The 18,068-nt window shown below is 41.7% G+C and overlaps 1 pseudogene; it reads left to right on the top strand.

The window, feature by feature from the left end:
- The first annotated feature begins 4,726 nt into the window (after positions 1-4,726).
- Positions 4,727-6,009, top strand: LOC134186444 (uncharacterized; annotated as a pseudogene).
- Positions 6,010-18,068: the final 12,059 nt, after the last annotated feature.

Raw genomic sequence — 18,068 nt, 5'->3', positions numbered from 1 at the left:
TAGGTGGCATTCAACTCCTGAAGGTGTTTCTTGGTGGTCACGTACAACAATACACACAGGCCCTAGCTACAATACAAAAGTATGGGGCAATGGAAGTTGATGAAGCGTTCTCGTCGCCGTTTGCTCAATAAACGAATCGTTCGTAGACTCATCTGTAGTCGGACACGGAAACGATTGAAACGTGGTCGTACGCGTGGGAAGGAGAAATTTGAGATTGGTACACACACACACACACACACACACACACACACACACACACACACACACACACACACACACACACACACACACACACACACACACACACACACACACACACACACACACACACACACACAAACACACACACACACACACACACACACACACACACACACACACACACACACACACACACACACACACACACACCAAAAGCTGGATGGAGAGCCATGTAAGACCACGCCCCTTTCTGTTGTGCGACGCTCGGCAACAAAAAATAAAATTTGTGTCTGTCTTTCATTTATTTTCAACATCAATACTACCATACAATGAATAACAGTAAAAGGCGAAGAGTGAGTTTTCGACTCATGGGTCGAGTTACACAAGTCACTGTCTGTCTGCACAGACAGACTGACAAGTTATTTGTTTTATTGTCATCACACGCTACTGCTCACAACACTTAGAATGCAATAATAAACCATGCAATCTCTTCTACCATATTTAGTCTAGAATTATTAGTCATTGGACTTGATACACGATCAACAGACACACAGACAGAATTTCAAGAGCATACATAATTAGAAGTTATTGCTATTGTATGATAGTTCACATTTGCAATACCAGTATATATTATCTTGACCAATATTAATGGACAGACAAGATAGATAGACAAAACGATTGATCAAGTAGATTAACTGGTCAAGCTATATGATTCACTTTCAGATAGCAATCACCAGCTCATCACAAACAATAACTTTGTCTTAATTTCTATTCTACGTATTGTGCAGTAATTAACTTCCATTATAATGAGTGTTCATTTTATCAGAAGAGGCCGATGCATATGTTTGTGTGCCCGTTCTTCACTCGTGGTATGCTACTGTGCTGTACGAGTTGACATACATCAGTCCAAACTTCGGGAATGCAACGTATTGTTCGCTGTTTCACATCTGGCCATGTCCAGTCAATGATAAAATATTAGTTGATTGAGTTGAAGAGAACCTAAAGATACAATTAATGTCGCTAATGATGCTCGATCAGTACGTATTAATGTGTTGTTCAAATAGTACAGTATGAGTAATAAATAACACAAATATGTGAATCAAAACACAATATTAAATGATTGGTTTGTTGTAGGTTAGAGGGTCCAGCCAGTCACTTAATTGCCATGCACCTACAAGGCATCTTTCGCCTCATAGAGGGGAGACTGGCTGGACGTTTGAGCCTCAGTTTGTTGTTGAAGTACATTGTGATTGTCTTTGTCTCAGTCACGTGTTTCTCTGTATCTACATGTTTGTCTCCTTGCTGTTCTCTGTTTGATTATTTTCTATTCTCTGCATTTTATGGATCTCTGCATCTACACATATCTATGTAATTCTTGTGTATCAACCTGTATACATCTTTCTGTGTGATTTTATGTCAATCGTCTGTTTGTTTGCTTTCGCTTGTTAATTAACTTGGTTGTCCTTCAGTCTGCCTATCTATCTGCTTGGCTGTCATGCAGTGTTTGTCTGTCAAGATATTTGGTATTGTCAGCATGAAACCAATACACAGTAGATTTACTAAAAGCATGTATCCTACAACTAATGAAACCAAAACTACTTACACAACCATACAAACACCACAATGGCTCTTAAAGATCACAAAAAATATTTTTAAAAACAAATATAAATATAAATTTCCTACAGGGTAGTATGATTCATTTCCTCTGCCTGTACAGTTTCTCTAACATTTGCCAGATAGGTCTGCTTTCTAATATTATTAATCGATCAGTCAATACTAAAATTGTTATTCCTTGCATTCAGGGGCTTAGCGTGACCTCTAGAAATGGGGGGCACTTCACAATGCTATGGAACACGCCCACTCTTATAGATACGCCCACTTTTATGAACACTCCCACTTTATTGGTTTCTAATTGACTGATACTGTAGACTCAGTGGCAGATCCAGACTGGAAAAGAGTGGTGTATATATATAATATATACAGCTTTGGTCTTCACACGTATTTACAGTCCACAATTTTTATGACCACGCCTACAAATGATGTGGTATAGCCTGGTCTAGCCCATGCCATGTTACACCCCTACTTGCATTCAACTTTAATGCATACACTTAAACCTTATTTTACAAATACGCAAAATAATTTGACATGCTACTTGGTAATATTACATTTCTCTTAATATATATACATTATTGTATGTTATAATGTCACTTCTTCATGTGCAATTCCAATCGGTTGTGGCTATCCTATCAATGTCACCTTGTTCAACAAGTTTCTAAATTCGATTAGGTTTTTCCAACCCCAATATCGCAAACATGGCTCTTTAGGAAAATGCCTTGTTCTTCCACCTGCAAAAAAGTTCATTCTTAATGCATTAAACTGCTTGAGAATTCAGATGCTTTAGAATGACTGGCAAATAGCTTGGCACCTCTCATCTTTCCTTGCACTTCAGACAATGATCTGATAAATCAAACTGATGTCAACATAATCTAAAGGTGCAGGTGTGTGTGTGTGTGTGTGTGTGTGTGTGTGTGTGTGTGTGTGTGTGTGTGTGTGTGTGTGTGTGTGCGTGTGTGTCTGTGTGTCTGTGTGTCTGTGTGGGCTCAGATGTCAAGTGCCTCGCCATGATGAGACCCAGTAACACATTTTGCAATTCTGCATGTGGCTAAATCTTAATTGACAGGCTGTCGTCAATTTATTGTGAGAAGTAGTTCCAGATTTGATAGCAGTCCACCAATTTCGGTCTTGCAAACCAAAATTTGGTTATCTTTGTTTTGCACAAGAGAATGGCAATAAACAGTGGTAACAACCTAAATGCAAAGAAGGAGAGAAGAAGATACAAAATTAAAAATGGTTTGACTGTGGGTACATGGAATGTGAGAACACTTGTTGAGTCTACAGAAGATGAACGTGTGTGTAGGAAGAGAGTTATTGAAGCAGGTAACAATCTTTGTGAGATTGATAGGAAGTTGGACCTATAGATATATAGTTGTGAGGGAGTTAAAGCAATATTGAGTGTCTGTTGCAGGTATTCAAGGGATCGAGTGGTTTGGTAATGATGTGTGGACTGCAGGTGAATACATATTTTTACATTCTGGACGTCCATTGCCAGATACTGACAAAATTGGGGTGAGAAATGAAGGAGTTGGAATTGCTCTAGACAAAGCAGTTGCGGAAGCATGGAAGAAGGCAGGAGAGGTGTGGGAGGCTGTAAGTTCTAGAGTAGTGATGGCACGGGTCTTGCTTAAAATTAGAGAGAAGATGGCGTGGAAGACGAAAGACCTATGTGACCGTTGTCTGTGCTTATGCCCCTACTGCAAAGGCTCCACCTAACATTAAACAGAAATTCTACTCAGACCTGCAGGACACTATTGACAAAATCCCACGGACTGATGTACTAGTGATTTTGGGTGATTTCAATGCACGGGTGGGTATATATTGGAGCAATTAAGGAAGTGATTTATGGCAGGAGGTCTGAGGAAGGTATGGTAAGAATGAGTGCAATTTAGCAGGAGCTGAGTTGTTGAAGTTCTGTGCTGTCAATGAAATATGTCCATCATGAACACTTGGTTTCAGAAGAAGGAGATACGTACACCAGGGCAAGTGGACACATCCTGCAATGTCACATGATAGATTTTGTCGTGATGAAAGCCAGCCAGAGAGTCTATTGTAGAAATGTGCGAGTGATGCCATGCAGAAGCGAATTAATTGTTGGACAGACCACAAGCTAGTGAGAGCAAAGCTGAAAATAGCGACTCCACGTCTTAGAAGTGGTGTAGAGAAGAGTTGTACACCCTTTGCAGTACATCAACTTGCTGTCAGGACCAAGAGGAATGGGTATCGAGAGGTGTTGGAGTGACGTTTACGGGATAGACCACACAAGGATGAAGATACATGCAAGAAAAACTGGGACACTCTGAAGGATTGCATTGGAACCGCAGCTGAAGAGGTTTTAGGTAAAATGAGTAAAAACCAACCAGAGTGGTTTCAACAGAGCTATGACATCTTGATGCTTTTAGCACTACAATCTAACACGTACGACAGCGAACCAAAAGGAATTCAGGAGACAAGAGAGACTTGTGAAGAGAGCAGTGGATACGTCCAAAGAAGACTGGATATGTAGAGTTGCTAAAGAAGTCGAAGTTGATGTGAAAAACGCATGGTCATACAAAGTGGGACAGAATTAGGAGATTACGTACAGCATGATCATGCAGGGAGAAGATTGATTAAATCCTAGCATTGTTTGGAAAGAGGATGGAAGTTTGACACAGGATAACGAAAAGTTGACTAACAGGTGGAAACAACACTTCCTGAAGGTTCTGAATGTTACATCAGAATATAGGCAAGAAGTGATTGATGATATGTCATTGCTGCCACCTCTTATGGAATTGGATTACCCACCAACTGCCAAAGAACTATCAGAAGCCTTGAGTAATTTGAAGAACAGAAGGGCAGGGAGAAAGTCTGGCATTCTTCCAGAATTAGTCCATTGTGGAGGTTGTGAGCTGGAAGATGGATATTGAGAATAATGGAACAGATATGGAAAGGAGGTGTGGTAGATAATTGGAAAGATGTTGTGATTATTCCAATTCCGAAGGGTGATGTTAGACGATGTGATATTGGTGTGGAAAAAGTCTGTTGGATGTAGTAGGAAAAGTAATGGCAAGAATAGTAAAGGAGAGGTTGGAGCAAATTACTGATAGGATCTTACCAGAGTCACAGTGTGGTTTTAGAAAAGGTCGTGGCTGCGTAGATATGATTTTTGTTACTAGACAGCTTGTGGAGAAAACTCGAGAGCATAATGATACATTGTACATGTTATTTGTTGACCTGAAAAAAGGCTTATTATTCTGTGGCAAGAGGAGCATTGTGGAAAATCATGGAGAAGTGTGGCGTTCCACCAAGGATGCTGAAAATTGTGAAGTCATTTCACAAGGGAATGCATGCCGAGGTGAGGGTTGGTTCTCAAATAACTGAGAATTTTGAAGTACAGCACCTACATTGTTCAACATTTATATCAGCGCTGTAGTAGCTAACTGGAGAGATCTAGGTATGAAGATCGAGATGGGAGTGAATGTACTGTACAAGCATGGTAGAAAACTGGTGGGCGACGGGTCTGTTAAATCTAGACTAAAGGAAGTGAAAGTGACTGAGACACAGTTTGCAGATGATGCAGCACTAGATGCAACATCTAAAGTTGCATTTGAGTCAGCAGCAGGATAAGAGGAAGTGGCAAGCGACTTTGGATTGCAGTTGAGTGTGGAGAAGACAAAAGGAATGGCTGTTGGTCAAGAGGTTGATGTGACACCAGTGCAATTAAGTGAAGGGTGGCAGTCTGGATATTGTAGATCACTTCTCGTACCTTGGTTCTAGCATCTCCAGTAATGGAGAAATCATGGTAGAAATAAGCTGTAGGATTGCTAAAGCATCTCAACCCTTTGGATGCTTGCGGAGACCCATATTCCAAAATAGAAACCTTTCTGTAGAAACAAAGAGACACGTCTATCGAGCAGTACTTTGTTGGTCCTGCTATATGGGACAGAGACCTGGACACTGAAAGCCCCACGAGTAAAATGCTTGAACTCATTCCACAATCGTTGTGTGAGAACTATCTTAGGCGTAACAAGATACCAGCAGTGGAAGAAGAAAATATCAACCAGGCGTTTGGCATCAACATTTGGCATGCAGGAAACCACATCTGACCTCATTATGGAACAGCAACTCAAATGGCTCGGACATGTGGATGAAGAGAGACTGCTGAAGAGAATGCTATTTGGAGAGTTGAGGAAAAGAGACTATGTCATGGCATGAAAAAAGGTGGAGAGATGTTGCTAAATCAAACATAGAAGCTATTGGCATGGGAAATAGGTGGTATGAGTTGTGCCAAGACGGACGACTGGTTCAAGCTTTGTTGTGAAGGTATGGAGAGAGTGTCGAAGACCAGGCAGAGAAATGAATGTCCAGCCAATGACCAGTCTCAACCAAGTAATTTTCAATGTACTTGTGGGGGAAGCTTTCATAGACAAGGAGATCTAACTAGACATGAACGTTTCTGTGGTCATTAATTTCCACTGTTTGTATTGCTATTGATTTTGGGTATTCACTCAGAACACCGCTGTCATTTGCTTTGCAACATGAGCGGCTTCAAGGTTCTTCAAGGTGTGTGTGTGTGTGTGTGTGTGTGTGTGTGTGTGTGTGTGTGTGTGTGTGTGTGTGTGTGTGTGTGTGTGTGTGTGTGTGTGTGCGTGTGTGTGCGCGCGTAAACATTGCCTACTTTATAAGCTCCACTGCTCGTACAGCAGATGCTGTAACGATTAAAATAAATGGACAACCCTTTCTGCTAGAGTCTAATAATCTAGAAATATCAGACCAATCTCCAACAGATAAACACATCAACAACATCATTATATACCAACACAACCACACAAATGATGAACACCTTTTGCAATATATTGAAGTAATCGTCACTCTTTCCTGTGTGACTAAACCCTCCAGTCTGTTTCTATAAATTGAACAAGTAAATAAAATAAACCAAATGCAATGCATGATATTCGAGTATGCGTGCAAACATCTCAGTACCGACCATCTTGCACAACAGGTTTCTATGTCATTGTGGCTGTTGTTTGTGAGAGTCATGATTCATTCTGTCTGTTAATTGACTTGTCACTGTGTGTTTGCTGTATGTTGCATTCTATCTGTTCATTTCACAGTTTGATTATGGTTGTATTAATTACCACATGCTTTGATCACTTGTTAACAACGTCTTGCATATCATGTTGTATTGAATCAAAACATGTGCAATACAAACATACAAGTTGGAAACAACAAAAAAGATTGCGCTGCATCTCAGTATGTCTATTGGTCTGTCTGTCTTTATTCGTACACCGAAGATAGAGTGTACGAAGAGGCTGCTAAAACCTCTACAAATTCTAAAACGCCTAAAACAAATCTGTCATTTTCTACTACAATAACAACAAGGTCTGAAACTTTAGAGAATTACTCATCATAACTGTCTGTCTGTCTGTCTGTCTGTCTGTCTGTCTGTATGCATGTCTGTCTGTCTGTCCAATACATATATTTTCAACATTGAAATCTATACATACAACACAACTTAGCAAGTCTACTGTCCCAATCGCACATGAACTGAAGTCCTCTATCAAACTATGAAAACTACAGAAACCAGCCCAATATAGATAGGGCTGTACAGTAAAGCACATTATATCCGTCTGTTTGTTTGTCTCTCTGTCTGCCTACCTGTCTGTCTGTCTGTCTGTCTGTCATTAAAGGCTGACGAGCTGATGAATGAACTGGGGAAGAAGGCGAGAGGCTTTGATGGAAGAAGAATTGCGGTAGAGTTTAAAACCTTCTGGAGGAAAAGACTGTCTATTACTCTTCAAAAATGCAACAGCAGAGTGATTTTGCGGAAGCTGACAAGGCTTTCTGTGCGCTCATTAGGAGATGACAGTGTTTTGGGAGTAGATAGAGACATTCAGTGTTTTACTCATTAGCAATAGTCTCGGACTACAAGTAGAACATTTCATTTTAACAATAACTGTTTGTAGTAGTGAAGATTGTTGACAATAAACTTGATTCTGTCTGTCTGTCTGTCTGTCTGTCTACCTTTATATTAACAATGTTTTGAGAATAGATAGAGACATTCAGTGTTGTACACATTACCGATAGTCTTGGACTATAGATAGAACATTTTGTTTTAGTAGTGAAGATTGTTGACAATAAACTTATCCTGCCTGTCTGCCTGTCTCAATACATATATTTTCCATTTAAATCAAATGTTTACATCATGAGCAACCTAACACAACAAGACCATTATGGTCTTAAAGCATACCAAATTACACTGCAAAAACTACATTTGTCTGTCTGTCTGTCTGCCTGCCTGCTTGCCTGCCTGTCTGTCTGTCTATCTGTCTGTCTGTCTGTCTGTCTGTCTGTTTGTCTGTCCATACACGTATCTAATAAATCAATGCTAATACAGGCTATTGGCAATCATACCCAAAAGGGCGGCACACTACGATGTAAAGTTACTTAACTAGCAACGAATAACTGCCACAATGAACGTCTTCTAACTTTGCCAGTCTTGTCAGTTTCCTGCCTATAACGCTGGCATTGCATCTTTGTAAGGCAATGAATAGATAGCTTCACCAAAACCACTTGAACTCCCTGCTATTCCTCTTTCCATTTTCATCTACAGACTGCAGGGACAGTTGGTGTAAAAAATTCCATTGCATCTTGGCCCCAACGACCAAAGTGTTTAAACACCAGTGCAATGCAGTCAGAGGGATGACCTCACACATCCAACTCGTTGGCATATACTTCAATATGATTTCTGGGTCTCCCTTACACCCGCAGCTGCACCATCTTCCACTGCTGCCAGAGAGATGATGACGTGTTGTGCACATGGAAGGGCCACAGAAATGTCAAGTTTGATATCGCAGCCAGATTGACTGTTGAAAATTAATGCAATAATGTCTGGTTGATTATCACTATAGGTGTAGTGATTTCTTGGTTCTCTGTGATGATTCATCTTTAGCTGTGTTAGGCAGTCGCCCTAAACACTGGCCAATGTTTCATAGGTCTAGACCGCCCCCACCAGTTTTGCACGTCAAGAGATGCTTGGCAGCCATGCATGTTCTGCAATGCCATTGCCACATTCACAGGTATAGCATCAATGCATCCAAAAGGCATAGCATCACTCAACTTCAAGTGAGTTGCAATGCAGAAATTGCAGGGTTTTAACGTAAACTTTGCCGTGTGAGAAATATGGAGTCAAGCCATGCCCCTGCCCTGGCCGGTCTGCCCCTGCCCCTGCCCCTGCCACTGCCCCTGACCCCAACCCTTGGAGTGATCGGAACCTTGCAGCAGTGCGTTGAGACTCTGGGCTTGCAAACATGGAAGACACAATTCTCTCAATTCGTTCCAGATTCAATTTGTGTTGTAACTTCTTTGGGTTGCTGATAAGATTGTGTAGGCTTTTGTCGCCGGGCATAGCCTGAAGTAGCGGAGAACTGATGGATCCAGTGTTATCCAAACTTTGGCTTGAACTGATGTTGTTAACTAGATCCATGAGATCTCCAAATGAATGAGGAAGGCAAACTAATGAGTGGGCCCAGCTAGAAACAAATCCAATGTGGCAGGTTGACCACACTGGTGTCATTCCAAACTCTCCATTTCTGACTGGCAGGCCATAGCTTGAAGCCATCGAGTCTCCCCTATGTCACGGTAACAGACGATTTGTGAGAATGTTTCCTTTGCCAGTCTATCGTGGTGTACAGCAGATTCCAAAAGGGTGAGACAAAGTGACCTTGCAAAGTGATTAATGCAAGGCACATGACAATAGTGTATAAGCAGCATTCCGGATTGGGGGTCATTCAAAGATACTAACTCATTGCAAAGAATTTGCCCTAATTTTGAATGTCCAAACAAGACACTAGCTGAGACGTAATGATGTTAACCAATTGGGATTCCCAAAATGAGCATTCCATCAGAAGCAATTTGAATGGCCTTGTCAGTGGTAGGACTGATTTGAAGACCATTACAAAACAGCTCACATTTTGTATGTCTGTCTGTCGATCCATCTGTCTGTCTGTCTGTCTGTCTGTCTGTCAGTCTGTCTATCTGTCTGTCTGTATGTCTGTCTGGATGTTTGTCTGTCTCAATACATAATTTTCCATTTAAGTCAAACGTTTACATCATGAACAACCTAATACTAACACAACAAGACCATCACGGTCTTGAAGCATACAAAATTACACTGAGCAAGCTACATTTCAATGTTCTCATCTGATTGCTATGCTAATGAGTTTGTCTGAGACGACTTTTGCATTGCAACGTTGTAGAGTCACTGAAATAATTGATTACCATTCGGTCTTGACGTCGGTCTCATTTTGTCTTCCTTCATCATATCTTGCACTCTTTGCCAGCTTGTTCAAATATCTAACTGCTTGTTCAGTTCACTGCAACGGCCAAAATGTTCGAAAACAGGAGGAATGACGAATGGGCAGGACCCTCTGGCAGTAGCTCAGAATTATACTTTGCCTCTTTCTTCTCCTCCTGTTTCATTGCGGCTATACTCCTTCTTCTCTGGAGGCTGCCTTCACTGAGTCCAAGGACCATAGATGAGCCAACGACACATCTAATTCAATGTCTGCATCTGAATCTGAGTCAAAAAAAGGATGTCCGACCTCTTGTCACTATTGACAAACCTGTACTGTGGCTCTGTTGTCTGTCTGTATTTTTTGTCTGTCTGTCTGTCTGTCTGTCTGTCAATGGTATTATATTTTCATAAATCAGAACTATTACAGGCTAAATCAAATTAAGCAAAGCACGATACACTACATTACAGTGACAACTAAAAAACAAAACACTGAACACTGTCTGTCTGTCTCCCGGATAACATGGATGGACATCACAACGTGCATGGCCACCATAGAAGACGCCTAGCGCTGACGCAAGGTAAAGATGCGTACAATCCATGATGACAATGTTGATACAGAGGAGTAGACAATATGGGTAGAGGAAGACATGTCTGTCTGTCTGTCTGTCTGTCTGTCTGTCTGTCTGTCATATATTTGCATATTACAACTGCTAGTACAGGCTAAATACTGTCCAGTGACGTAAGGTCGCAAACAGCAAAGCCACTAATGAACTACCAATTGTTTGTAAGAGTCTAAATCTAATTTACTAGTTGTAGCAAGTCTACACAGTTTTCTTGACAGCACCTGGGCGTTACACATCACTGAAGAGCAACAGAAAAATTTGAATTCCGTGCTGTTCTTGCAGCCGTATTCATCCACAGACAGTACAGACAGGTGATAAAACTTGATGGCATGCTCACCCCATCCCCATAACGGTCAAACACAAGAGGTGTTCAGTTTGAGCCATTTCTAAATATGTCTACTTCCTTTCCATATTTCTGCAATATTACCATTTCTCTCATTCATGCGGCTTCTCTGTCTGTCTGTCTGTCTGTCTGTCTTTCCACGTTTTCAGTTTGTGTGTATCTTGTTTGTCCACCATTCAATTCCAGTTCATCAAGATCCACTGGTGCTATCCGGCTAGCGCTCCCAACACGCAGAGCTGCCAACTCTCCCGCATTGAGCAGGAGACTCCCGCATTTGGGACCCTTCTCTCGCCTACCCGCATTTGGCATCAAATCTCCCGCATTCTGACCATTGGTGGGCGTGCCTGTTCTGTGTAACCATACACTTACCCTTAATAATTAACGAAGTTACTGATCATGTGATCTGGATATCAATGTCTATGTGCAGCCCCTCTCTCCATCTGGCTCTTTCATACATACTTGGTCACAATCAGAGTCTCCGGGTCACAATATTAATATTGACATAGAAGGAGAAGTCGGTCAGGCAAACTGTCCGGAAGTGGAAAGGGGAGGGGCTAGCTATCCCAGACTACCAAGAAGTTGTCTAGAGTTGTCTAGCTAAGAAGGCCACAAAACAATGGAATCTAGAACATCCCAACTAGCAGCGACAATGTGTACATACCTCGTTCTTCTAGTTAGCCTAGGCTTTAATATATTTACTAACAGACAGTAGTACGTACAAGTTCTGTGTATAGTTTGTTGCACTTTGCTTATTTTAAGTGTACTATTTATATAATATATATTTAACACTTATTACAAAATAAAATTTATTGATATTAATGCTATTGTTAGCGTGTCAAAAAATTGTTAGACCCCGCATTCTTCCGCATTTTTCCTGCAAACTCACGCATTTTGATTCAGCTAGGTTGGCAGGTCTGAACACGTTCACTGAAAACATCCCACAACTGACGACACTGTTGCTTCCTACTTAATAATAACGTCTCAACCTGTACACACAACCAACCACGTGACCACACATCACACCAAACACTCTAATAATTTGATTGCTACAATTACTAACTTTTGCAAACTTCTTACGACGAGAGCTGTGCTTTCCTGATCGATTTCTCTTGTTTTCCATATAAAACAAAAACGATTTGCATGCCAAACGCAAAGCTCCTAAGGTAAGAAAAGCTCTGGCAAAAACACAAAATGAAGCTGGGTTGCCTCGGAGTCCTTTGATCTGTCGCATCTGCAAGGTAAGGAGGCTGTTCGGGTTGTTGAAATACAACTGAAAGAATGGCAAGGCCCTATCCTGCTAGGAGCTAGGTTACCAAACAGTCAATTACTGTAGTCTTTGACTCATATAACGTTTACATTGATTTTATTGTTTTTCTGCAGGCAAACTGACAAAGGATATCACACACATTGTGTAGAGTAGTAGCCGCTGGGTATACGAAGAGACGTCGACACGTTCAAGTCGTTGTGTGTGACAGTGTGTAGGATGACGAGGCTACCAACTACTGAACAACAGGACAAGGAAAGGCTAAGATGAACTTGTCACTATTGGCGGATCGACACGTAAATAACGTTGGAGATTAGAATTTATTATTGTTGGTGTGTGTGTGTGTGTGTGTGTGTGTGTGTGTGTGTGTGTGTGTGTGTGTGTGTGTGTGTGTGTGTGTGTGTGTGTGTGTGTGTCTGTCTGTATGTATGTATGTATGTATGTATGTATGTATGTATGTATGTATGTATGTCATTTACAGTTCTGTCACTGAAGTGTATGGTTCTCAGGCAACAGTCAAGTGTCATTCTAAACATAGTCAGCGACTCCCGAAGTTAATCAAATCTCTGTCTAGTCTTCGCCGACAGAAGAAAGAATGTAGGAGACGGTATCGTGCAGCCTTGTCGTCAGGAAGCGCCTGTGACGAGATGAAGTCACTGTCCAAGAAATGGTTCCACTTAGTTCGTCAACACAATCGTTTGCGCAAGTTGAAATTAAGTCATGACGATCATAGACATTCCCTAGATGCCAAGTCTCATTGTGATAAAGATTTTTGGCATTTTGTGTCATCAGTCTTTCAAACCAAACTGAAGTCAACCAAGTTGTTTCCTGATGTTCACAGCACTTCTGCTCATTTTCAACATTGCTATTCATCATCGCCTCATCGATTCTTCTCTCCCGACTTTCTTCCGGAGGCTCCATATCCTTCTAGTGACTTTGATGTCTCTACTATATCTATTCAAGAAGTCACACAGGTAATCAGAAAGTCTAGGACTGCATCAGCTGCATCGCCAATTGACCGAATTCCATATGTCATATTCAAGAAATGTCCATCTCTGCATACTGCACTGCTCAGTCTCTTCCAAGATTGTCACAAGAATTGCTGCGTGCCTGATCGGTGGAAAATCGGTGTTGTGAAGCTTATACCAAAGTCAAGTACTGTCGACGATCCCAGAAATCCAGGGAAATATCGGCCAATTGCGTTGACTTCTTGTGTATCCAAATTGTACACCTCCATCTTGAAGCGAAGACTGGAGTCATATCTAATGACAAACAGTTACATCAACAGTGATCTGCAGAAAGCGTTCTTACCTGGAATACCTGGGTGTAGTGAGCACCAATTCAAATTGTGGCGAGCACTGCAAGATGCCAAAAGCAACCAGCGCAATTTGTGTGCCATTTGGATTGATCTTGAAAACGCCTACGGCAATGTCCACCACGATTTGATTCATTACGCTATGGATCATTATCACCTTCCTATCCAGTTTCAACGGATTGTCAAGGACTTGTACCACAGACTTGCAATTTTTGTTCAATCACCTCAGTGGTGCACTGATCTGATTCAGTTTCAAAAAGGTGTGTTTCAAGGCGACCCTCTCTCTGTTACCATTTTCAATATGGTAATGAATCTGTACGTTGACACTGTTACTCAACCGTCTTTCAAATCTCTGGCCTACACTTTTTCCTATGCAAATTGTAACCTTATTCTTACACAGTATGCTGATGACACCTGCCTTATTACAAATAGTGTTTCATCTTGTCAATACTTGTGTCGGATAAGTGACTTCTTCTTTCGTTGGGCTCATATGAAAGTCAATGTGGCCAAATGTCGAAGCCTGGCCTTGTCTAGTCGGAAACTTCCGTATGTGTTCAACCCCTCTCTTGTCATCGGTAATCAAACGGTGCCTTTCATAGGCTCATCTGTCTTCAAATTTTTGGGCCTACCTTTCGACATACGGCTATCTGACAACGTCGTAAAAAAAACCGTCGTCGAGCGACTTGAATATCTGTGTAAAACAGTCGACTCCCTGAAGATCAGAAGACAGCAGAAGCTTAAAATCTACCGTTTGTACGTCTGCCCGAGCATGTCGTGGCTGCTGGGTTTACTTGACCTTTCCATCTCCTGGGTAGAACGACATGTGGATAGCCTAGTAACGCGTTTCCTGAAACAGTGGTCTGGACTAGCAAAACCGGCTAACCCATCCATCTTGTTTCTGTCTGTCAAAGATTGTGGTCTAGGTCTTCCCAAGCCTTCAACCAAGCTCATGACATTGGTCAGCTGCAAATTGCGCCGCTTGCTGGATTCCGGCGACTGTGTGGTCAGGCAGTTAGCAGTTTGTGAAAGCCATCACCAATTGCAGATAAAGAACCGCAAATTTGTTGCTGCTAAATTTGCTGTGGACTCGTCCCTCAAAGATATTGAACGCTCTATACTGCAACAAGTGGAGAACGTTGACCTTGACACTCTTCAGCAAAGGACTGTCCAAGGATCCTTCTTTAGGTCTGATTTCGACCAACAACAGGGCTGGTCAAGAGTGATAGGTCATCTTCCTGATGCGATTTTCAAATGGTCAGTCAATGCCATCGTAGACACCTTACCTCACAACGCTAATTTGTTTCGATGGAGGAAATCCGCTACTGATCGTTGTCCCCTTTGTTCAGGTAGGCAGACGTTGCTTCACGTTCTTAACCACTGCCCAATTGCTCTAAATCAGGGTCGGTTCACTTGGCGGCACAATGAAGTGCTCTCTCTTATTAGAGACTTTCTAGACCAGCACCTCTTGCCCAATTTTGAGCTTGAATGCGATCTTCAGAACTGCTGCTACGGGTTCTTGCTTCGGACCTTCTTCTCCACTCTCCGTCCTGATATATGTATCTTTAACAAAGAGGAAAAGCGCATAGTACTAATGGAACTTACTGTACCTTTTGACGAACTAATGACTGCAGCGGCACACAGGAAAAGCACCAAATACAGAGATCTCGTTTACAACATCCAAGATGCAGGCTATCATGTTTCGCTTGTGACAGTAGAAGTCGGTTCTAGAGGCGTTGTTTCTGACTCTTTTTTCACTTTCATCAATGACTGGACAAGTACCAAGGGTCATGAATCGTCGTCTCTTTTCGATTCTATACGTCGTAAAGTAATCTGCTCTTCCTACGCCATCTGGTCAAGAAGGAACAGTGACTCGTGGTTTTAAATTGTAATGCTTATATTATAGTCACGTTTGGATAACTTGAGCTTAGCTACTAGCTGTTATTGTGCGCAGCTGTAAGAGTGCAGCTTAGGCATAGCTGTAGTTGCTCCCCTTAGGTTTGTAACCATAATAAAGGGTCTCTCATGTATGTATGTATGTCTTTCTCTGTCTGTCTGTCTGTCTTTCTCTGTCTGTCTGTCTGTCTGACTTTCTGTCTGTCTTTGTCTTTCTCTCTGTGTGTCTGTCTGTCTGTCTGTCTGTATGTATGTATGTATGTGGCTCAATTGGTTAGAGTGTGCATTTGGAGATTGGCAACATCCGGGACCTTTGGGTCAGAGTTCGAGTGCGGAAGGGCCACATACATAAGTTCCCTTGGGCAAGGAACTAACATACACTTGCCTCTCTCTCCGGAGTGTCAGTTCTGTCCAGCAAGTTTGAAGCATGAAGTATGAAGTACAGCAAGTATGACGTACCTAGTGACATGATAGTGTGACTGCTGAAAGTGTAGAGTATAGCAAGTATAGAAAGTTTAGAGTATAGCAAGTATAGTCATTGCAGTATCGAACCTGGGCCCTAAGGGTCCTTGTAAAAAAGATGTATGTCTTTCACTGTCTGTCTGTCTGTCTTTCTCTGTCTGTCTGTCTGTCTGTTTGTCTGTCTGTCTGTCCAATACATATATTTGAAACATGAATCTAGCAACATACAATATGTAACTACGAGTCAAATTATACAGAATCACATAAAGACTACAGATATCAACTACTGAACCAACTGAGAACTAAAAATTACATTTTCTAACTACTAAAGAACCCAAAGAGGGTCCAGTTATTACAACACTAATTATTGGAGATGAAAGCGGCTTGTTTTTGTGTGGACACTGCAACCCAAGGATGACATCTTGCGTTGGATTACGCTAGCATTGCATCGCTGTAATTAAATGCTGAACCTTTTCCGCCAATGATCCATAAATTGTGTCTGTCTGTCTGTCTGTCTGTCTGACTGTCTGTCTGTCTGTTTGTCAGTCAGTTTATACATGTATTTGTTTGTCTTTTTGTTTGCAAGCTGTTTGTAGTGTTTATGTTTAAATTTGGTTTGCATGATTACATTTACAGTCACTTGGTGATTATATATTGAGATAGCCATACAGGCCTCATGGCAATAAGACTTTGTGACCAGCCGGACAAACTGTAGTTACAAGCTTATGTCTTCCGGACAGACAGTTTCTTGTTCTTACATTTTCTTGAAACGTTTGAACTTACACATGCAAATGAGTTTGGCTAGAGCACATTCCTAGGATACTGTCAATCTGTCCATGAATGGCAACTACTAGTACAGGGACGTTTTCGGTTAGTCCGGTTAGTCCGGTTTCAACCGGACCAGTCTTTAATATTTGTACTTTCACCCACTGATCATTCCCGGCAACTTTTGAATAGGCCGGTAGTTGATTAAATAATTATATTTAATCACTCTGAGACAGCCTCCTAACAAGTGCCTGCAGCTTGCAGATCAGAACGTATACAGCTCGTAGACATGTTCATTCTAGTTTTAGAATAGCAGATAGTAAGTGGAACCAGATGGTGTTGCTTCTGTTATCTCTTTCTAATGCCTCATCACTCTGTGAACTTTTTGTTTTCTACGAGACCCTTCTGGGAGTCTAAGAATTAACCCTGTGCTACATCGTACTCTGCAAAAACCCAATGAATGGTTTTATAACTGGCCGCCTTTCACTACGACATCGATGACGCTCAAGACGTTGCATTCTGTCACTACATTACTATGTAACATAAGAAAAAATTATCTTTTGTGTTAGTCTGCATGCACATGCGCGTCGATCTGTGATTGTTTGCTAATTTTCAACTGGACCACTTCCAAACTGCTGGCTATGGCCCTGTAGTAGTCTACCTTAAGCCATGCATGAGGTGCCATGCAACAAAAGGGCAGCAACAGTGAGACATGTAGAGAGCGAGAGAGAGAGAGAGAGAGAGAGAGGGAGGGAGGGAGGGAGGGAGGGAGGGAGAGAGGGAGGGAGGGAGGGAGGGAGGGAGGGAGGGAGGGAGGGAGGGAGGGAGGGAGGGAGGGGGAGAGGGAGAGAGAGAGAGACCAGTGACAGGCTACATGGTATTACATCACCTGTTTATAATATTTTAATGTGTGATTTTTGTATGTTTTTGTTTTAGTTTGGAAAAGGTGTCTATTTTGCTGATATCTGTTCAAAGAGTGTGAACTATTGTTTTGCTACTCGCTCGAAAAACGTCGGTCTTCTTCTACTCTGTGATGTTCGTTTAGCCTCGTCGTTGTTTGTAGATTGTTGGTGTGATTGATGGCTGTGTGGTGTAGGTATCATTGGGGACAACGAATGATTTGTTAGCTGCAGATTATGATGCAGATTAGCTGCCGCATGGAAAGCAGAGTGTTATGGGGAAAGGAAGGATTGCACCTGATGCAGGGAATATACACACAATGTGAGGAGACAGATTGAACAGATTGAGACAGATGGATGGACAGATAGATAGGCAGACAGATAGATAGACTTACAGACAGATAGATGGACAGA

This window comes from Corticium candelabrum, chromosome 11, assembly GCF_963422355.1.
Source record: "Corticium candelabrum chromosome 11, ooCorCand1.1, whole genome shotgun sequence".
NCBI lineage: Eukaryota > Metazoa > Porifera > Homoscleromorpha > Homosclerophorida > Plakinidae > Corticium > Corticium candelabrum.
The sequence above is the reverse complement of the archived record's forward strand: the minus strand, read 5'-3'. Positions and strand labels throughout refer to the sequence as shown.